This window comes from Cheilinus undulatus, linkage group 23 (assembly GCF_018320785.1).
Source record: "Cheilinus undulatus linkage group 23, ASM1832078v1, whole genome shotgun sequence".
NCBI classification, from domain to species: domain Eukaryota; kingdom Metazoa; phylum Chordata; class Actinopteri; order Labriformes; family Labridae; genus Cheilinus; species Cheilinus undulatus.
This window is the reverse complement of record NC_054887.1, coordinates 5,130,199-5,154,328: the sequence shown is the minus strand read 5'-3', so window position 1 is coordinate 5,154,328 and position 24,130 is coordinate 5,130,199. Positions and strand designations below refer to the sequence as shown.

Genomic DNA, 24,130 nt, shown 5'->3' with positions numbered 1-24,130 from the left:
TTTGGGACTCAGTGCTTCAGAAGATTAGTTTTCCTCCTATTACATACACCGCGGCCTCTCCTGTGTTTCTATTTAATGGGTCGGTTCACTCAAATATCATCTAAAATTAAGATTGTTTTAGCATCTATCCTCCTGGAAAGTTTGTGTAATTATAGATGGATGGAATTATACTAAAACTGCATCATCATTTTCTTTATTTAAGATCTAAATAAAGAATGCCCTGTGTACTGAGGACAACAGCCTCAGTACACAGAGCATGCTGATATAACTACTACAGTACTCTCTGATTTTGCCAGTCTTGATCAGATTTGTAGCTCTACAATTTTAGAAATCCATGTCATTAATACTAACCACGAAAAACCGGCAGATTTACTTTCATTCTGCCAGAGAAAAGTTGGAAACCTTGGTAGAACAGTAGCAGAATATGAATACTTTATATCTGATGTAAAATTTCAAAAGAGATAACTGATGAAAAATGTTTCGGCTCCGGTTGGACTCAGCCCTGTGCAAACTTAGAAAAGAAATTTAATCCCCAGCCAAAATCTTTGGATGAAAGGGGAAGCTTTGAAAACTAGTGAAAGTCTTTTTCATGGAGCACATTTGTTAATTTACATCCACATATTAGGAAAAGACTCCCAAAACGTATCGATTCTTCACAGTTTAACTGAAATGTATAGCCTCTTATCCTTTCTCTGAGACTTGATAAAACATTTGACAGAGAGGCCTAAAGCTTGGACGCACCCGCAATACGGGGAAGCGACCAGGAGACATTCTGGCTCCTTTCAATGCAAAGGAGCAGAGGCTGTACTCACCCTGTCTGAGCACAGCCACCCTCTGGAGTAAACTCATTTGGGCCGCTTGTATCTGCGATCTCATTCTTTCGGTCATTACCCAGAGTTCACGAGCATAGGTGAGAGTTGGGAGGTAGATCAACCAGTAAATTGAGAGCTTTGCCTCTCAGCTCAGCTCCCTTTTTACCACAACAGTCTGGTACAACGCCTGCAGTACTGCCAATGCTGCACCAATCCTCCTGTCAATCTCATGCTTCCTCTTACCCTCACTCGTGACCCCGAGATACTTGAACTCCTTCACTTGGGGCAAGGACTCACTCCCCACCCAGAGGGGGCAATCCACCGTTTTCCAGCAGAGAACCATGGCCTCAGATTGGGAGATCAACAGAACCACATCGTCTGCAAAAAGCAGAGATGGAATTCTGAGGTCCCCAATCCAGGAACCCTCCTTCCCCCAGCTGTGCCTTGGGATACTGTGTATGAAAATCACAAACAGAATCGGAGACAAGGGGCAACCTTGGCTGAGGTCAACACACCAGAAACCCAGTGGCCCTGGGTGCCCGTATTCCAGCAGTATCCCCCACATGATCCCACAGAAAATCATAGGCCTTCTCCAAGTCCATGAAACACATGTAGACTGGATGAGCGCACTCCCATGCTCCCTAAGGGATGCACAGTTGAAGTAATATGATCTTATATAATATAATGAAATATAATATAATATAATATAATATAATATAATATAAAATGATATAATATAATATAATATGAAATGATATAATATAATAAAATATGAAATTATATAATATAATAAAATATGATATAATATAATAATATAATATAATATAATATAATATAATATAATATAATATAATATTATATAATATAACACTATAATAGAATATAAAATGGTATAATATAATATAGTATTTTATAATATAATATAACATAATGATATAATATGATATAGTGTTATATAATATAATATAATATAATATAATGTAATGTAATGTAATATAATGAAATATAATATGATAAAATATAGAAAGATATAAAATAATATAATATTAAATAAGGTAATGAAATATAATATAATACGATATGATATAATATAATGTTAAATGAAATAATACGATATAATAGAATGAAATTTAATGATATATAATATAATATAATTTAAAATAATATAACAGGTTATAAAATGAAACCATATTATTTAACACAATATAACATCAGATAATGATCAAATGTATCAAATAATATCCTATAAAATAATATAAAATAATATGATGTAATGATAGTAAAATGTATATATTTTGATGATGTTATTAAGTAAAATATAATATTTTGTAATATAATATGATTCAATATAATATGCCATAATAAAGAACAATGGACTATAGTATACCAGTGTTATAATATAATATTGTTTCATGTTATATTATAAATATATGACCAAAATATAATATATAAATGACTATGTATAAAATTACATAGTATAACACGATGGTAAGATTTAAATTATCTATTAGAATAATAATATAAGTATTATATAATATAAAAAAAATATGGTAAAATGAGTGTGAACAGTATGTATAGTGTGAATATAGAAAAAATCTTTAAGGACAGTTATAAAAGTTATATTACATCATAGAGCATATAGTATGAGATTCATATGAGTAAATATTTTTCTATTTGTTTGTCTGTTGTCTTAGTTTTATCTAGCACATCTTTGCCTCCATCCTGCTCAGGAGCCAGGGCTATTTTCGTCCTTTGACTCGTGGTTAAACTGCCTTTTGCCTCATAGTTGGGCAGAAAGGAAAAGTTCAGAAACACAGATTTATAACTGATAAATTAATTTTACATCATTTTCTGTTAAACATGTTACTGAGTTCAGAGTACAGTGAGACTAAAGCTGGCTTTCCTGTGAGAAAGCAGCTCTCCTTTTAGTCCAAGATTAACTTTTCATATGATCAGTCCTGGCAGATTCTTTCAGAGGCCCCCTGAAGGAAAACCAAAGAGGGCACTTTTCTGCCCAAAGTCACTCTCACTTTCTGGGACTTTTCTACTCATCCTTCACAAAGTTCTTATTTTCACTTAGGCATGTTTTGTGAATGTTTGCAGGATGAGTTGAACTATTTCTGCGTTTTTGGGAGCAGTCTGGGGCTGACGACTGAGCCAAGAGCAGATATGTGATTATGTCTTAAAGGGAGGGGCTTGAGCGGGTATCCAGTTTGGTTTTATCATTGAGTGTAGTGGAGGACTGACTGCAGACTGGCTCCCTCTCCTCTCATACTCGACCCAACAGCTCTACTTTGTCCCGTAAAGATCCGCAGGTAAGCGCAACAACTTTTAACTCCCTGCAAACTGCACTCTTATCATGTAGTACACCGCCATAAGAGGACAGATCTCCGAATTATAAACCCGGTGCATCTTTAGACGATGGAAGATTATCACATTATGGCTCTCTGCTGTGCGCATGGGCTGCTGCCGCTGCTGCTACTTTTCAGGATATCTTGGCGTGGAGCCGCTGCTTCTTTCTGCACCGGTAGCTCCGTAGAAGCAAAGTAAACTTGGGACTGAGAGCCCAAAGCGTCGAGAAGTGACGCTGTCAAGTGAATGCTTTGTCAGCCGCGGGTTAGCACAAAGAAAAGCATTAGTCCACTCCTGCAATGCGCGCTCCCTCCTTCAGGGCAAGGAGGGGGGGGTGTCCAAAAATCCCAGCCAGCTAAGTTTCTCATCGCCTCAGCAGCCTAAATAGCTCTGACTAATTCCTGAAACAACCAGTGTCGACTTCGGAAAACGTAAACATCTTGAACATTGACGTCACATACTTTAAACTCATTTTTACGCACAGAAAAGCTGTTTTTAGTCGTTAAATGTGGGTCAACCTGTTGAAATATGACATGCAAAGTGTTCACCGTGAGCAAAGAAAGGTCCCACATGGCTCTAGCAGAGCACAGCCCTGATACAAGATCACATTTGGCCATAAAATCATGCTGAGGCACAGTGCATAACTGCCCTTTACTTTAACACATCCTGCAGACAAAGCCAAAGGGCCTGCTCACATGAATCCACCTCTCATCCAATCAAGGTATCACATTCTTTGCAATCCAACCACCCCCGAGGCAAAAAGGCTCTCTTCCTTGCACTTGAGTTGGCCACCGAGTCTTTTGATCTCAGCTTTATTACATAGTAGCATGAGTGAAGTGGGAGCATGGAGAATGGGAGCGTGTGGAGAATGTTGTAGGCTCTTTTCTGTCCTGAGAGCTCTCAGGCACAGTGTCGTCGTTTCTGATGAAACTCAGTCTGGTTTGTTGTTTTTGGGAAAACTTGAGGAGAATGCCTTTCACTCCTTATAAGGTGCAGATCCAACCTGGTGACAGGTGATTGGAATGGCCTCTGGAATGCAGAGCATAACAGTTCCCAGTACAGTGGTTTCTAACATTTTTGTCTGATGTGCCCATGCAGACGAATCCGGGGGAAAACTGGAAACCGACGAGTGGCAATCGCTGCAGTGGTTTCTTAATGTGCACATCTGGATAACTCAACTTTATTCTTCTTTTAACATGGCTTCCTATGTCACTTTTTGACACTGATGTGATGAACTTGTGGAGTTCTCAGCTGCTCTAACAGTGCCAGACTTTAACTTTGGGGAATTTTAGGGTACACAACCCTCCACTTCCTGATCAGTCCTGCATGAGAGCTGACATTTCCAGAAAATACAAGTCAGCATAATCAAGTACAAGCAATGTGTAATCATAACAGAAAAATACACAAGTATGCACGTAATGATAAGTTTTTCAAATGCATTTGCCACCACGAGTGCTTCATTATACCATGACTCTTCTTGAAATTATTTTGAAAATTCGGTTTCATCAGATGTCTTCATTACTCCTCATGACAACCTGTCAGTGCATAGTTTTCATTCTCCTTTACTTTAGTCACCCTCATTTATGTTCAAATATCACAAAAATGCAGACATGGCTCCAACTTTGGGCACATGCTTACATAACGAGAGGCTAACATCATGCATCATGATACCCAGTAACTTTTAACACTTTGATACCCTGCTACTTTAAGTGTTCAAGTCCAGGTACTTAGGCGTGGTTTCTGTAAATGTACTTACTACTTCTGTCTAAATCTGACACTCTACCTTAGCTAACAATTTAGCTGTTTAATAAGTTCTGTGAAACTGTTTTGGAACTGTATATTTCACTTTAGCTAACTGTTCTTTAGACTTTTATACTGTTCATAGGCTATAACAGGTAATGTTTTTTTAATGGACTCTCCACCTTTGCTTATGAAGCTGTTTTCACTTATTTAAAACTTTTCAATATTTCTCCAATGGCTACTTAGAACTACCTATTTCGAAAATCGGACATTACACTTTAGCTTACAATTTAGCTAAATGTTTAATAAGTTCTTCTGTTTGTCCCTTATCTACTTTAAGCTAACTATTTGAATGTCTAACCTTTATTTACAGCTTTTTCCTGTCTGTGCTTTGAGCTAACTTTCAGAGCTCTTTTTCCTTTACCTTCACATACAACATGAAACATTTGGCTAAATTAGTTTTTCTGATTATTTCAGTGAGCTAATGATAATTTATCTGTTACTTTCAGCTATTTATTTTATCCATCACAAACTACATCAGCCAGTGCATCACCACTTCACTCGCTCATACATTGCTTTCAGAACCACGTCCAACCTTGAAGCTTACCCTTTAAATTGCTTATCTGATGCTTTTACCTTACCGGTGCTACTTTTATCTAAATTGATTTTCCAGTTCTTTGAGCCAGCTTTGAACCATCTGTTACTTTCAGCTATTAACTTTACCCATCACTGTGTATCACTGTCTCCAGGTGCTTTCAAGGTCTCTTAAAGTTTGCCCTGCAGGGGAGTCTTGGAGAGCTGTTGGAGACCATAAGAGGAGCCAAAAAGTGGAATATATAATTTTAAAGACTTCTTATGTAGGTGGTGTGTTCATACATACTTTTCAATCAGTTGGCAGCAGCAGACTTCACGGTAGATTTTGGATTTACATTTATTTCTACACAATCAAAATTGAAAGGAGTTTGAGCTGGTAAAAATAAATTTCAAAAAGTTGGGGTGCTGTGTTAAATGTTGAAACAGACATTTAACATTTCATGAAAATATGTTCTAATTTAGAAACTTATGGCAGTGACAAACTCAAAAAAGTAGGGACAGGGCCATGTTTACTATTGTGTAGCATCTAGAGCATATGTTGCTCTAAAACCTCTGTCTACTTTTCAGCATTGATAGTTCCTTTCCAGATGTGTAAGCTGCCCGCTCCATAGGCACTAATGACACCCCATACCATCAGAGATGCAGGCTTTAGAACTGAGCCAGGATAACAAGCTGGATGGCCCCTCTCCTCTTTTGTCTGCAGGACAAAGCATCCATGGTTTCCAAAATAATTTCAAATTTTGATTGACATGACCACAAAACAGTTTTCCATTTCACCAGATTTCCACCCATTTGTGCCAATTTAAAGCCTTTTCAGCCACTTTTTAATTCCCTTTTACAGCTATTTATGCCCATTTTTGCCATTGTAACCCATTTTTGCCGTTTTTAAGTTATTTTTTGCCATTCTTATATAAATTTTTGCCACTTCTAACCTATTTCAGCTACTTTTAAGATCAAACTCACCAGCTTTTCCACCATTTTTGCCATTATTTACCTATTTTTTCCATTTTTAACCCATTTTTTTGTTTATTTTTTTTCAACAGAATAGATTTACATTTTCAAGAAGGTTATATACTTCACAAATGATTTAAAAAAGGTATATGTTTTATCGAAAAGAGTGGTTACTCTTTCAGGTTAAATATAAAATTAGGACATTGAAGCTCGACTTTACAATAAACCAGGATTTTGTTGACCTCCATGGGTCCCCAGTTTGGCTGGGCCCTCGAGAGCTCTCCCATTTATCCCCCCTTATGGACAGCCTTGTCTCCACATGACTGTTCTTGATTGTGCATGGCTGTGTTCAACCATCTTCAGGTACAGTGGAGGTCCCCGGTCTCTGGCACCTTTATTTTGGGGGTCGGGGGCTGAAAAAGTTGAGGACCCCTGCTTATGACTCAGAGATTTCTCCAGATTCTTTGAATTTTTTGATGATAGTATGGACTGTAGATGGTGGGATATTCCATGTTTTTGCAGTTTTATAATTTTCTGAAATTGTTCCAGAACTTTTAGATGCATTATTTTGCAGATTGGTGAACCTCTGTCCACCTTTACTTGGACTTTTCATCTCTTAAATGCTCATTAAATATGCAGTCATGTTACTAACCTGTTGCCAATTAACCTGAGTAATTGCACAATGCTCCTCCAGCTGTTATTCATTAGTTACACTTACTTTTCTAGCCCTTAGTTGTAGGGATGCACGATATTGGATTTCTTACCAATATCCAATATGCCGATATTTTGAAACAAATTTTGGCCAATATCCAATACCAATATTTAATCACATTTTTTTCCAGTCTTATAAACACCAATTTTATCATGTACTACAATTTTTTTTAAATATTGTTAGTCTATTTTTGTACAAACTGACAAAACATTTGATTTTTATCAGAACTGATGGATATATATTGTTTTTTTTTTTGTTGTTGTTGTTTTTTTTTTCAAATACAGCCATACACTAATGACAAACTTACAGTAATGTCTTTGGGTTACATGTGTATTACACGCTTACATGTATTTTTAACAGTAGAAGTAAATGCAAAAAAAAAAGAACTAGCTATAGTTCAGAGCTTAATTATAATTCTAAATTTCTGAGACCCAAGATGAACAGAAATAAAACTTCAACTAAAGTAGTTCTCCTGATTCTGCTTTAAACAGCACAAACTAACCAAGCAACCAAGTTTAATGGGCATTTCACTGTAAACAGCTCTCTAACAACACAGTGACACCCACATCTCCAATGCTGGACACACCTTCGTGCACCTTCGAGTGTGCACAGGAGACGGCACTCAGAAGTCCGTCATTGCTTTTGCCATGATTCGCGCATGCCACGTAGGACGACATGCACGTTCTTTTTATCTCTATCTAAGCATGTCATCAAAAGCAGCTGCAACTGCGGCTGCTGAGTGAGCACTCCTATGAGTGTAGGACAGACTTTTTAAGAGTAAAATCCTCATCTATCCAGGGAGGCAGTGAGGCTAAACGTGATGATGTCTATATATCCGTGGTGAAGCTAATATGTTTTGCAGTTGCTAGGCGCCTGCTAGGTATAACGTAGCGGGACTTTAAATGCATCACAAGCCGGTATATTCCACCATGCTGAAAGGCTGATTATCAAGAGCTATAAATTCAATGATTTTCCTTTTCAGCTCCTTACCTTTGGGTGGTCACTGCTGTATTTTTTAGCTTTGTTGAATGACTTAAGTAGAGGCTGCTGCCGAGTTTTCCCTGCCACCAAGTTTTGCCATTCTTTATAGTCCTTGTAGTCATCAGGTTGGCATTTTTTTTTTTTAGATGCAAAATTAAACTGGTGGTGTTAAAGGCATGTTGTTGAGCTCCTCCACGCATCTGATGTACTTTACAAGCGATGCAAACAGCTACTTTGCTGTCTTGTTCCCACACCTCAGACTTCTCCCACACAGCTTACATGTTGTTTATTGTTGTTGTTTGCGCACGTCCGGCATCATCGTGTGCGCTTAATTATGACGTCATATTATCGGCCGTACAAATCTGCGTAAATTTTACTATCGGCCGATACCGATATACTACTGATAATATCGTGCATCCCTACTTTGTTGTCCTGTGTCTACTTTTTTGAGATGTGTTGCAGCCATCTGATTTAAGATCAGATAATTAAATGTCCCAGTTTAACATGTGCTTTTTGTTCTGTTAGAGGTAATATGAGGTTTGCAAACTTTTGCATTCACACAGTGCCCCAACTGTTTTGGAATTGCAGTTGTACAACAGTAAACAAAATCATTTGCACAGTCAATAAGGGCTTTGTCCATTGAAATAATTCTGTGCTTCATTGTAAGACATTATAAATAAGAACAAGAGTTATTTTTTTGTCAGGAAACTCATACCACAAAAACACAGGAGAAGTCAGAAAGAGATCAATTGTCCCATTTTTTTCCACAGGGCTCAACAAAATCAGGAAAACCTAGAACTTCCTCCCAGAAGCTTCAATATCCCCCAGTATCATAATGATGTCTCTAAATAGATGAGGTCATGTGACGTTCTGCTGTTGCAGATGATTTTATATGGGTGTATATGTATGCTAAATCATAATATTTATTTAGTCAAATTAGTTCAGCCTCGCCATGTTTCTAACTGCCCCATAGCAACAGCACGACTGTTTCCTGGGATACTAGCCCCCCTACTGGGAGTTACTGCTCTAGGAAATTTGTTCCCAGTTTTTGCATAGATTTTCACATGCATATACTCTGGCAGAGATATTTTTAGGACTGAGCCCACACTGAATACTGCAGGCTTTACATTATAATGCATGTAGTGCTTTGTAGTGAGCTTAGAGGGGGATTTTAAAACTGGCACAGAATGATATGGGTGCAGAAGAATCTGGAGGTAATTGCACAGAGTGATAACAGGGGTTTGGCAGCGTGGGGCGTGAGCCAGGGCCAGGGTTAGGGCTGGGCTGGCAGGATGTAGGGAACACTGCCATGCATTTCCGGAGTCTGGCTCTGGGCTGCACAGTGCGGTGAAGGCTTCTAGTTACTGTACGCTGACTCTCTCTCCCTCCCTTGTGCACATGATTAAAGCTAAACTGTGGATATGGTCATTATTTTGCAGCACTCTCATCATAATGAACATTTGCTAAAGCGCGGGGAATTCATGAGTCCGTCTGTGTACAGTTATGTGTTAACATGCATGCAGAAAATGTGGTTGCTTTGTCATAGATTTGATCCAAGATACTCATAATCAACCGCAGTATCAGTTTCCAAAGCAAGAATCCAGAGTTTCCTTGCAAGGCAATAGTTTCTTACCACTGCTGAGCAGAGGCAGCCAAGTGAGTGGCAAACTGAATTTGAATCGAGTGGAAAACTGGCAGAGGCGACTTTCTAGCACAAATGATCTGACCGTTCTGTTCCTTTTGAAATAGATGTTTACCTATATTGTGTTCAGCATCGGGGTTTTCCAAACATGGTTCAGTTTCCAGTGATCACATGCCGACATGTCTGTCCAAACATACATTGTGTCTGCACAACAGGTGCCAGAGCTATTTTCTACTTTCTTCTCATAACACACCAATGAAACTATGTCAAGCATGTTTCCTGTCTTGTGGGCTTTTTGTCCCTTTGCTTAATTCTGCACAGACTTGTTTGTTCTATAAAGATAGCTTGTTATAGAGCGATGCTGTCCCACCATGCCTGCAGAACCACAAGCGAAAACATGAGCGGTTTCATTTGTATCAATGGCGTCCTTGTCATCAGTGTCCCAGGTTTTAGGTTTGTGTCTTCTGGACGACAGCGGGGACGGGACAGGGTTCAGCTCATTTGAGGTGATTGTGATTGACGTGCAGCTAGCACTCATGGGATTCAGGTCCTGGATCGGAGCCCCGCAGTGTACTCGTTCTGTTCCCCCCCTCGCCTTTGAATTTGATAGCATGTAATTTGAATGTGCTGCATCCAGAACCGCACACTAAGTTGTATAATATGGTGAGCTTGGACGGATGGGCAGATCTCAAGTTGGGAAAGAATTCTTAACTCTTTAACAGGGGGAAGATGGCCAACAAGTACAAGAATTATCTTCTGATTGCAGAAGTTTTTACTGTAAGTAAATTAAAGCAGCACTGATAAGAATCAGAGACAAGTATCGATATAAATCCAGCATGCATGTTCTTAAATATGTCCATAGTCTGTGTCTGCAGCATTCCATTGCAGTGGTTTTCCTCCAACCATGGCGTTCACCCTCGCCTCGCCCACTGGATCCATCTCTGAAGTGAAGCACCGCAAAATAGCAAGATCAGGTGATAATAACCATGTGTAAAGTTAGAACAACATGCAAACAATAAGCTACTTTACATTTCTGAGGTTCTACCATAGCTGAGAACATTAGGTAGTTTAAAGCAGTGGTTCTCAACGTTGGGGTCGGGATCCCATTGGGGTCACGAGACACTGAGAGGGGGGTCTCCAGATGTCTTAAAAAAAAAAACAGGAATGTTTTTTGATGTACACTGTTGCCACTTTACACCAATTTTTGCCAGATTTCAGCGTGTTATCACTTTTTTTTCCCATCAATTTTGCCAAAATCAACACGTTTGAGGATTAAAACCCATTTTTGTCAGTTTTAAACCCTTTCTACCACTTTTTTTCTGCCTGTTTGTGCCACTTCTAAACTAAATCTTGCCACTCTCTGCCTATTGTTGGCTCTGCTGACCCATTATTGCCACTATTAACCCCTCTTTACCACATTTTACACCACACTTTCCAATTCAATATGCAATTTCTGACTTTTTCTGCCTCTGCTAACCCTTTTTTGCCAGTTTATATAATTTTTTCATCCCATTTCACCAAATTTCCACCTATTTAGCTACTATAATGCCATTTCAGCCACTTTTTTAAATCCCTTTTACCACTTAATATGCCAGTTTTTGCCACTTTAACCCATGTTTACCATTTTGGCTATTTTTTGCTACTTCTAACCCATTTCTGCTACTTTTAAACTCTAATTTCACCCCCTTTCCCAGCAATTTTTGCCATTATTAACCCATTCTAGCTGTTTTTAATGTATTTTCATTCTGTTTTAAAGAAAAGGATTAACATTTTTAAGAGGGCTACTTACTGCACTGATGAAATAAAAAGCTATTTGTTTCTATGACAGGAGTGGTTATTTAAATATAAAATACCACAGCTCGACTTTACAATGGATCATGATTTTGCTGGCCCCAGTTTGGCTGGGCTCTTTTTCCCTTCTGATGGACGGCCTTGTCTCCACATGATTGTACTTGAATGTGCACGGCTGTGGTCAGCCACCTTCAGGTACAGTGGGGGTCCCCGGTCTCTGGCACCTTTACTTTGGGGGTCGCGGGCTAAAAAAGTTTGAGGACCCCTGATTTAAAGGTTTCTGTTTTCTAGAAAAATGTGGTATCATATAAAAATCCTTTGGTTTCCCACCTCCAAATTTCCTCCATGCCGTCATTGTAACCTCTGGGACCATCTGACCGACTGGTGACTTGTTGCTAGTGCCACAGATTGTGATGTAATGTTGATTTAGTGTTTATATTCTCTGTTTGGAGTCGGAGCATTGTGTTGTATTTTGACTGACCAGATGCTTTGTGGGTTCTCATTCCTGTCTGGATCAGTCTGATCTGCATAGATTGGTGTCTCCACTGAAAATAGAATCAGCACTAGGGATGCACTGATGCCTCAACTTGACCTTGGCATCCACTGATATCGACCCTTCAAATCGACCTACAAATATGGCATAAACAGATATCAGTTTCCAATGATATGGCCCACCCACTAAGCTCAACTTCCTGTCAGCTAGCTAGCTAGCATTCTGGTTGACAGAAATGTAGCTTCGGCCTGCAGAGCTATCTGTCAATCAAATGAGATGTGCCAATCAGTATACAGTGAGGTTTTTTCCTAAATATAACCAAACGATTATGCTACAAAAAATTCACCCCCTGAGCGCATGAAAACATTAGCTATGGGAGAGATGGGACTTCCTGCAGCCAGCCTCAAGTGGACACTCACTGTATTGCATTTTTTTTTTTTTTTTTTTTTTTTTTTGCACTTCCACATTGGCTTCATTTTTCAGGACTGGAGGTTGCTGCTTGATCACGCTGCAAACTGATAAACCAGGGGGAAGCGTGGTTAAAATCAGCGACAGTTGGGCTCATGTCCGCACCGACTCCCTCTTGATCTTCTCATCACAGCAGGCAGAAATACGCACAACCCCTCACAGGTGTGTGGGGGCAGGTGTGCCGTTAATATCAGAGACAATCAGTTCCTATACAGACTGTGACTGAGCAACCAATCCGCAGGTCACCTGACGATCATTTTATCATTTTAAAATTAATTCATCTGGGATCAATAAACTGGTGGACGATCCCGTTTGTCTTTTTATTCCTTGCGTGCTTGTTTCTCGCGCCTGAAGCTACTGGCAAAATTTATGATCATTATTTACACTCTTGAATAAACTTTGTCCACATGCGGATTACAACAGAAACCTTTTTCAAAGTGTTTTTTTTACATGTTTCAAATGGAAAAATATTGCACTCTGCAATTTGAAAATTGCAGCAGGCCATATTGCAGTTTAATATAATTAGCGATTAATTGCCCAGCCCTAATACAGTCCTAAAGTTACTCCTGATGTAGCAGGTAGGCAAAAAAGTTCAATTCCAATCTTGTCTTTCATACATGCATGCATAATTCAGGAATTTTAGACTGTAAGCCTATGGGAAACAGTCATTTTAGCCGATATCTACATTTACTGACATGTAAATATGTCAGACCAAAGACATCAAGAATAAGGATGAAAAAAGAAAAAACTTTAGCTGATATAGGTTTGCTGTACCTGCCTAAAACTGCTAACTTAACTGAACATACTGCTGGTATTTACAGCCATTGTAAAGCTTTCTCTATAGCCAGTATATCAGTGGTAAATATTGTCAGAAAGTCCCTTATCTGCAGATGCAAATATCCATCCAGTAATGTCCTGCATCCCCAATAAATGCACATAAATGCATTAGCACTATGTGTGCAGCAAAGCAGATCTATAAAAACAAGAAGTTGTCCATCAGAACATGATCTGTCCTGAGTAATTGTCCAAACCGTTTAAATCAGCAGAGATCATTTATGCTCACTCAGATTTTTGTGGATGCGTAATGAGACTCTTTGCTTCAGCATCCCTGGGTATTTTCACTATTCCAGGCCAAATTTCCAGAGGCTTTAAACTGACATAAAGTCGTTGTTGTTCCTCATTAAACAGCCGAGCTGACATGGAAAAGTTCAGTAGGGGAATATTCAGTGTGCTCTTGGTATGTTCTGGCATTTGTTCTCTGCACAATTAGTCTCTGGTTGTCTCTTGGGTGACGGAGAATGCATGCTTATTTTTCCCCTCATCGAGACAGCCCGTTCCCTGGCCTGTAAAAGATCCAAATTAAACCTTTATTATCACACCACATACCCATATCTTTTCCTTTTTTGAAGCCTCAGGTTCAGCGTGTTTTCGCCAATGATTCTTGCTAAGTATTGTTACTTCCTTTTCTGATTCTCCTGACTGAAGCAGTCATGTGGGCATGAAAGACCTGCGTTTGAATTCCTCCAGGCTTTAGTCACACTCTGATGAAGAAGGTTTGTTAGATCAGCCTCTCACTCGTGTCTTTCTCTGACTTTAAAGTGCTATCACTCAAGGCTCCATTGCCTAATAAGCAGCATGGCATGTCGGTGTTGGTAATTGGCATATTGGCCCGCCATCTGCTAGTTTCCAGATGCATGGCTTCTCTACAATTTTCATAGCTATAAAAAGGACTTTTGTATTCTTTTTTGTTTTTTTTTACAGAGGGTGATGATTGAATTCAGAAGGCAGCTTTATATCTTAAAAGGCAAAACTCTCCTCTCCTCCTCTCGTGATCTACGTTTCCTCGGGTTTTTGTGGATGATTGATTGTGCGAGAGTGAGGTCAGCGCTCCTAAGCAGCGCTTCTGATGTCATCCCACAAAGATGCATGTTCTCCCCTCTGTTCCCCCCAAAGCAGGGTATTCAGAGAAGCGTACAACATTGTTAAGAGGGACATTTAGCCTTTGGGCTTCTTCTTCATCTGATAAAACAAGCACAGGAAATGTCTCTGTTAGCTGATTGGCCCTGTGTTTTCCTTCGCCGTCCTCCCACTGGGACCTCAGACGTGCACAGTGTGTCCCTGTGGCAGAGAAACCACCTTACCCGTCTGTCCTAACAGCTACATTACCTTTCTCTTACCCCTCTCTCTTTCCATTAACACCAATCTTTTCCGCCGCAGACCTTCTCTCCAAAAAATAAATGATTGCTATAACGTTCTTCACCCTACTTCTTATCTTCGCCAGCTTTCCGTTCTTTCCCCCCTGTCCTCTCTTCACCTCCTCCTCCTCCTCTCAGCCTCTCGTCTTCCTCCCGTGGCGTCCCAGAGCTAAACAAACACGGCTAATCAAGAGCCTGTCAAATCACCTTTAAAACCCCCATATTCCCGGGTAATGGGGAATTAAGGGAACGTGGAGGTAATAAGGTGATGTAAATCCCAGCGGTGCGTGTGAAAAATACCACTGAGTGTAAACACATGACCAGTGAGGTCATGTGTTTACACAGGGAGCGAGGTTAACCACTCTATGAATTGCATGGGGGGAAACAGACAGGGCAGTGTGCAGGTCACTTATAAGCTCGGTGGATTTATGCTCTTGGCTGTAGAGGTGCTGAAGCGTGTATGGCGAATGTGAAGGACAGCTCGGAGAGTCCTGATTGGACGCCTGCCATCATGGGAGTGAGAACTGGCGAGAGCGAGCGGGGGCTCGTATGCGGTAATGATGGAAGTGAGGACTTACCTCATACACATAAAACAATCACTTTGTCCTTACATGGAGATTCACATGAGTCAGAACTCCACTGTAATTGAGTTTCATTCTCTGGAAAAGCTTCAAAGTGAAGAAAATATGTTATTTCATCTGAATCTGGACCAGCGATGTTAGAACATTTATTTAAGGTGTCTGTAAAATCAATAAAGAATGCATTAGCATCTTTGTAGGACTAACGAATAATTCTACCATGTCTTCATCAAATTCTTCAAGTAAAATTGTCCCATTAAGGCAATTTGGGCCTTTTTTGCCAATTGGGGACAGTAAAAACAGAGCTTAAATTAGAGAAACACGCAATTAGCAGGATAAACGGGAACATTTTGCTGACTTAGCGTCAGAATTACAAGTCAGTACAAATACTGTTTTTTTGTTGTTGTTTTTTTTTTTCATTTTAGGCCCGCAATCCTACCTGACATGCCTTATCTCCATCGTGTGGATATATTTCACATTCATCTGGAAAAGATCCCATAGACCCCGCCACTTTCTGGGGGAAAACATTCCTTAAATATGAACAGCAGTCGATGGGAAAGTTTGGGTCATAGCATAAAATATGAAAACTGTACGGTTAAACGGTTATTTGGAGTACAAATTTAATGGCCAGTGAGATGGTCATAATGTAGGCCATTTATACAAAAAAAACTTGCATCGCAACAGTATAAAATAAATGGAATTACAGTTGTATATGAGGGTGTGTTCAGGCTCCCTCTGTCAAACTGGACAACCAGTCCCATCACATGACAGGACATGTCATAAACTGACATCGTATACCTTATGTGAGTTGGATCTGAACACCTGAATGTGGTTGATAAGTTAGTGAACGTGTAAAAAAGCTGTGAACAGGCAGGTAGACTACAACTCCTGCCGTCACAGATCGATTGCTGCCTTATCTTCATTACAAAGACAGAACCGGTCCAACGTTTGCCCTCTTTACTCCTCTCTAGTTTCAGCCAAAAGACACAGAACTATTCTTTGACACGCTTTTATCATTTGAGAATAACAGAACATGCCTTATGTCAGGGATCGGCAACTAAGTGGGCCAAATTATTTTCTGACCAACTCAATGGTGGGCCAAAATTACATCTTCATCGGGCAAAACCTGTCTTTCCTACTAAAAAAACTTTTTTTTTCATCTATACTATTATATCTTGTACAAAACCGCAATTTAATAAAGTTACTTATTTAAAATCAGTGAATTTGCTACAGGCTGTTATTATTTATTTATCTGGTCTTTGAGGCAAGCTTATATGTTTTAATTCAATGAAACAGATTTTGCACTTTGTCTGTTACAATGGCACACAGAGAGCGATTTTTCTTTTTTCTCCTTTTTCTCAGAGCACACATGCGCCAGTTAAGTTCCTACCTCAAGCCAGTGTCAAGCAGATGCTGCTTTATTTTATTTCATTATATTTTGTCACAACTTTTGAATTAATGTTCTGAAATCTGTGTTGAATTGTCATTTTTGTGATAGCAAATTATATATTTTTTTAATCAGTTTTTTAATCAATGTCATCTGGTGGGCCAGGTATTATTGGTGGCAGGCCAATTTTGGCCTGCAGGCCACCAGTTGCCTTACACCATGGCTTTTTAATTGTTTAAGGTACAAAACACAACAAAATGGCTTTTAATCGCGTTGTTACCGGCGTTTTTGAACCTACTGCCATTAAATCTGAGGGCCTGTTTTTCCCCAAATGGGGATGCAGTCACATTGCAAATTGGGAAGTGATGTTGCACTGCTCTGATCAACAGAGAGTGTCTGGGAAGGGCACTTCTCAAAAAACCTTCGGAAGGTGATTGGACAGACATTCTGTCCGCCACATACATGACGGGACAAGACAAAATGAGGTTGTTGGTAAGGTACAAAGGTGCCCATGTACGTAGCAACAGATATGAAGGTTCCACACTAAAAATTGTCGTAAAGGGAAAGCTGCTACTTTTAATACATTTCCTGATGTGAGCATTCACAAGAAAAACACTCAAGGAAAACAACAACTACAGACTTCTACTGTGAAAGATTTGTCAGAAGTACCACTTCTATCATTAGCTGCATTTCCATTACAGTTTTTTGCAAAATAAAAGTTTTGACTAGGTACAATTGCGCTTTGAGTGTGTTTCGATTGAAGGGAGTTTTAGGCATAAGTTTTAAGGCATTACGTCCTGTGACGTGTAAATGTGGAAAAAGTGTTTCCATTGCACTTTTGTGATATATTTCTATATCAAAATGTCTGAAAACCTCCTCATGAGGGCGTAAAAACTTTTTAGTGATATTTGAGAGGGTTTTTTTTTTCTAAATTCTGTTTCCATTGCCAGTCTTTATTGCACTTTTTAGATTTTGTGCATTTCTAAGGGTAATGGAAACACAGCTACTGATTTAAATTAGCTTAAGCACTGTGTTTCCAGTGATACTTCTCTGACCTCATTACAAAGCTGCATCTTTGAATCATCATGGACATAAAAGGACAGAGTCATGAGCTGTTTAAGCCATTGTAATACGAGTCGCTGCACCTCGTATTAAAACCACAGACAGGCCAACAGAAAGGTCGGTTCATGTTACTGTTAAAACAGATGTTTAACTTTACTGTTCCTCACATAAATCACACTGACACTGAAACAAACAGGTGATGTTTGGATTGTTATCTGACTGCTCTGTAGTGTCAGAGGGAAATATGATGGTAGGAACTGGGATCAGCACAGTCAGTCCAATATCTGATATAAAAATACTGTAAATATCAGACATGATATCGATATTAAATCGGATCTGGCTTATCTAATTTTGGGTCCTGATGAATGACCACATCTATGCACAAAGTTGGCTGAAAGTTTAGTTGCTAATTAAAGCAAAAGAATGAACCATTACGCCCATATATGGAGAAAAATATTTAAGAAATGGAGTGCAGAGGGTGTGTGCTGACCACCAATCATCAGTCTGAACTGATGTGATGTTATTATTGATAACTGATGTTTATTCTGTTGGTTTTGAGCTTAGATTGATCATCATATCTACTGTTACCATTTTTCTAGTTTACATCCCACACATCAGGTAGCTGACCTGAGCTTGCTGGTGAGCCCTTTAGTGGTGACTTCCAGTAGCACATCCTGCAAACAGCCAAGTAAAATATGAACCGTTGATATCTGAACTCAAGGTGACACAGGTAGTGTATCTCCATCCCTAACTTGACCAATCAAAGCATGTTATTAATGGCCAATAAAAGTATTTATCATAGCAGCGTTAATATCTCACTGGTGTGTGGATGATGGATGTTTAACTGGTTTGGTTAACTCTACATTTACTGGTTTCATTATAAAGAAAGTTCTCTTTACTCTGTGTCTCTGAAGCCTTTCTCAGCTTGCTATCTTAAGCCAGACTCCACATGTGCCCCATGGCGAGGCATATTGTTTGAAATGGTCCACATCCATCTTTCTCACCCGAGTAAGCCAGTCAGGCAGCAGCGCAGTCTGAGGTCTGTGTCGGGGGCTGCAGTCGGGAGCAGCGGTAATTGTTTAAGAGTGCATTTATAGAGTGTACTCTTTGTGCCTCCTAATCAGAAGCATACTCCGGCATTTACATACGAGCCTCCGAGGATTGCTCAGGAATGCATTTACAGGCGAGGCAGCAGGACGGGAGAGCCGGCTCTACGGAGGCCACTCCGCTGTTGCCGTTTCTTTCCACTTCACATGTCACTGAGCTGTTGGCAGGGGAGTAAGATAAGTGGGAGGTTGAGAGTGATTAAGGCTGAAGATCAAAAGCGTAGAGTGGCCAGTCGTCCCTCAACACCAGAAACAAATGTAAGGTATGTGTCGGCTTTTGTGTCTCAGGACATGGATACCTACGATTTCTTAGAAAAGAAGAAACCCAACGCTCTCATCCGTCTACTTATTGAAGAACTTCATAGATTACATCTAGTTTTGTGGATTCATTTCTGTATGCATTAGGTAATTTGTCAATTCTTCTTTTTGCTGGCTTTCTTCGGCCTGGCAAGAGGACAAAGAGGAGAAAAATATAGCCTCAGAAAACCATTTTAATCAGACAGTGCTCTGTAGGGACAGCAGCTGGCATAGGAGAGCTCTTTACCTCATCAGAGCTCTGCCAGTGGTGATTGGGAGAAACACTCAGTCAGGTTTTTATTGAATAACCCCGGCTCAGTGCTGGAGGGGCTTTACTGTAATAGAGCAGCTCTACAGCCGCCGAGGTGACAGCCAAATGGTACTTATTAGAGCAAGGGATGATTCATACTGTATGCCCTACTGCAGTTTAACCTTGTTGGAGGCTTTAAAGCCCAGGTCCAGTCCCATTTTTTATGTCTGCCATACATACGTGTACAATTATCCTCCAATCAGGTTCAGTTTTCATGTTTGAAAGAACACAATAACTCAGTACAGACAGCAATTTCGGACTTGTTTCAAATGTACACTTGTGTGTTTTAGTTTAGAGAGGGCTTTCCTGGAGATGAGATGGAGCTGTGCTTATTTACCCAGCACACAGCTCTCTGCACAAATTGAGCATGACGTCTAATGGAGTGTGAGTGTGGATTAATTACCCCCCTATTTAGACTAATGGCTCCTTCTCTTCTGATTAATGATGACGCATGTCACACACAGGAGGCCACAGCTGAACATAAAACAAATTATGCTCAAATCAGAAATCTGCAACTTCACTAATAGCCCTTAGGGGAGGATGTGTGCATTTATGCACTTTTTATTCTTTATTTTTTGATCATTTTGGCTGAGATCGTGTATATGGTATGAATTTTGGCAAGACTGTATTTTTATTTTGATTAATTATTTCTATCTCAGCTCCTACAGTAAGTCTAAAATACACTGTCGACATGCAAGCAGTTAAGTGCAACAAATGTACCATTAAAACCATTCAAACTTCAGTTTTTGATCTCACTACCATTAAGGCATAATACATGTATTTTATTATATCAGAGTGTCAATCAGGGCTTTTGCCTTGGAGTTGATCATTACTTCTCTCCAACAGATGGTGATTTTTCGATCATATTTGGCACATGGAGAAAAAACATGCTAACATGTAAAAAATAATAATGCATCAAAATCACGGTTGCTGCTAATCTGCTATCCCAGGCTGTAATAACTGTAACAGCAAAAGAAAATTCTAATAATACTTAGCATGTAGTATACTGAAAAAATGCATTTTTTATTTTCTTTCTTTGAAAACCATAGTGGCATTATGACAACAAAGTGGCATTAAGTGGGCTAAAATCTAAATGAAAACAATGAGTATTTGATATCAATAATTAGGCCAGTTATAGGAGAAAAAATAACTAAATGAAAGAATGAGATAATAATGTTTAATACTTTTATAGCTACCTTTTAAAAGGCGCAATTATGGCCCTCAGCAGTTTGAGATAATATTTGGTATTGCAAAAAAAAGGGAAAAAAAGCAAAAAAAAAAAATCTTATTAATAGAATATTAAAAGAATATTAAAAATAATTCTTTTTATTCATCCATAAACATGGTGTCATCATGAAAAAGTGACATTCAACTTTTTAAATTCAAAGTTCAAGGGTAAATTCAAAATCTTTAAAATCAATGAATATTTCATATCAAAAATTAGCTCAAAGAAAGAATAAGATATTAATTTGTATTTCTTATATCTACTGTATAAAAAGCAATTTTTCTGCGCCTAGCAGCTCGAGAGTCTGTATTTGACATTTCACAAGAAATAATAATGCATAACAATCAATTTTTCTGGTAATCATTGACATAGCCCAGGCTGTAATAATTCAACACAGAAAATGTGACCTTGCATGTAGTGCATGAAAATAATTCATTTTTCTGTTTTTCTTTCAAAAAACATGGCATCATGAAAAGAGATGGGTTAAAATCTTTAAAGAATGTATGGATATTTGATATCAATAATTTGGCCAGTTATATGTGAAAAAAAATTGCTCAATGAAAGAATAAAGAGACCAGAGACCATCCAGCATCATGAAGTGCTTTAATGCGGATTCTTTCATTTTCAGTCAGCTCTCCACGTTTTACCATTTTGAACAGGAATGAGGAATTTCAAACTGAATTCACCCAAATTTGAGCCGGCTCACTGGGCTTCTCTAAGAAGTCAGAAATGAATCAAGCATAAGATTCAACCACTAAAACTCATTTTTCTGTTCAGGAATGAAAAACTATGATTTGACATATTAATCAAAAAATAATAATATGCTTTACTATTTTTTCAATTTTTTGTAAATCAGTAAATTTGAAAATTCATGGATAACAATAATAATTAAATTTTAGCATTGAAAATATCATTTGGGTTAAAGAGCTTCTACATATTGGTGTATTAACCATTGCAGAAACATAAAAAATGATTTTGGTAATTAGCAATGCTGTTGATTTAGGGCAGCTGTGGCATAAACCTTACTTTGGTTAGGGTTAGGGTGATCTAATACATTTGTTAATCACTGTATATTTTTTTATAGCTACCATATGAAAGCGCATTTTTAGTGCTTAGCAGCTTAAGAGTAGGTTTATTATTGCACCAAAAATAAAAATGCATTAAACTCAATGTTTCTGATTTAAAAATTGCAGATAGACATAGTGCAATTTGATCTAAATTTTGATTAATTTCCCAGCCCTTGAAGAAACGTGGGAATTAGTGCCACAGACCGTACTTGAACCTGGGACGCCTGCGTACATGGGGCGCGCCTCAAACCACTAGGCCATCTGCACCCCTGACAGCCTTAGATTTAATACAAATGTTCATAGTTATGTTCTTAATTTAAGTGTAGTCAGGAGTTGTCAGTTTTAAGTTATCATAAACATTTGCAACATTTTAAAAATCATTCTGAAACAAAACATAGGTTTGGTGGTTTTGTTGCACTGATTGTTTTTTATTAAGTACAGAAACTTTTTAGAAATTAAACTGTCAAAGTTTTTCTTTTTTTTTTATTAGTTTGGGGAAAGTAGTGCATAAAATCATCTGATATAAATCTTTGGCTGTTAAACTGAATCAAGGTCATGATAGGTTTACTGATATTGGAAAATACCGTATCATTTTCTAAATATCGATATTGTATTTTATCATGATCACACAGTTGACACCCCTTATAACAGCCAGCTCTCTCTAACAGAGATGTCTCTGAGGATGATGGGTAATGTCGTTCTTTCCCTTTAGATTGCCAGTATGTGTTGTAATATGTTTTTGCGTCTTCTTCGGGACTATAAACCATCATGACCTCACTTAAATCTCAAGCACAGGTCATTCAGATAGTGTTCAGACTCTCTTCACTTTTTGTTACGTTGCAGCCTGACGCTACAGTAAAAAAAAGTCATTTTTATTCTCATTAATCTACACGCAGTACTCCATCATGACAAAGTGAAAACAGAATTTTAGAAATTTTTGCCAATTTGTTAAAAATAAAAACCTTAAATGTCAAATTGACATCAGTATTCAGACCTTTGAAGGATCCAGTTTCTCTGGATCTTTGCTGACATGTTTCTACACCTTGACTGCAGTCCACCTGTGCTAAATCTAATTGATTTAAAAGGCTCACACCTCTCCATAGCATGGCAGTAGCACCAGGCTGCAATATAACAGAAGTGAAGCTGTTTGTGCTGTATTAGCATTTGCATGGCCTGACATGCTTTAATTCTAAGACGAATATAGTCAGAGTAACTGATTTTAGATGGCTGGTGGACGGTTCGGTGCATCAGGGGCTTCAGACAGTATAAATGGGGTAAAGTTCATAATGAGATGGGGTGTCCAATCTGTCTGGCCTCATTAAACCTGCCTTAATGAGAAACACAACACCAGACACCCCCTCCAGAACAATGGGTTCTTGTTATCAAAGAGTCTGCGTTGCAAGTATGATGGAGTCTGGCATGCGTCCCGTCAGATTTTTCATGAGTTTCAGTGTGCCTGAGCCCCGCAGTGCCACTCACGTCTGTGACAGCCACCTGGGAGACCACCTTGGAAAATGGGCCCCTATTAGTTCAGGTTAGACTTAATGACTGGTAATGGTACACCGGCCAAGCCAAACTGTGCTAAAGGGCTCCGGGCAGGCCGAAATGAAATACCAGTCACTCAAGCTCTGAACATAAACACGAGGTGGGTGGTGGGTGGGGGTGATTAGGTATGTTTGAAGGTGTATGAGGAGGTTCAGATGTACGTCAATGTGTTTGGGAGTAGAGTAAGATGGGTCAGCCCCGGTGGACAGATTAGTGCCACTGGGAGAGCGGCTGTAGTTGTGGATTTATTCTCATTTAGCTCTGCTGCTTTGTGAACCAAATCTCATTTCCAGTTTTGCCATCAGTTAAAAAAGCTTGCAGCAACTTCAGTGGAGCAACCAGAGAAGCCTCCTAAGAGCAACGCTCAATTATTTACAATTTCATGGCTGTCTGGGGAATGTGTTATTCTAATACATTCTGGAATTAGGGAGCTTAAGTGGCGCACATATATTAACCTCTAAAGCTGAGTTTTATCCTTAATTTAGTGGTAAATGCCATATCATGCTAATGACATTCAGTGATGATTGCATGGTCTAAATAGTCCACGGTGTGGAATTAGCAACAGGCATTAAAAGTGAGAAACTCCACCATTAAAAGATGAGTCAATCCGCCACTGAATAGAATTACTTTTAAATCTCCTGGGGGGGAAAAAGCAGCAGAGCTGTGAGGGCTGCAAGAGAGCAACGTAGAGCAATCTGCACTGAAAGAGTCAAAGACGGAGGAAGAGAAAGAGCTTTGTTATGTCTCATGAAGCTCTAGGGTTTCCTGGAATTTCTGGCACCGGTTTCCAAAGTCACAAACCACAGAAAGGGAGAAGAAATA

General features: G+C 39.0%; 1 protein-coding gene across 7 annotated transcripts in view; it reads left to right on the top strand.

Moving 5' to 3' along the window:
- Positions 1 to 3,013: 3,013 nt before the first annotated feature.
- cald1a (caldesmon 1a) overlaps positions 3,014 to 24,130 on the top strand; it is a 127,210-nt gene continuing 106,093 nt past the window's right edge. For all 7 annotated transcript variants that reach the window (XR_005991554.1, XR_005991553.1, XM_041780505.1 and 4 more), the window contains exon 1: positions 3,014 to 3,127. The gene's annotated coding sequence lies outside the window, so the exon portion shown is untranslated. The remainder of the gene's footprint in view (positions 3,128 to 24,130) is intronic.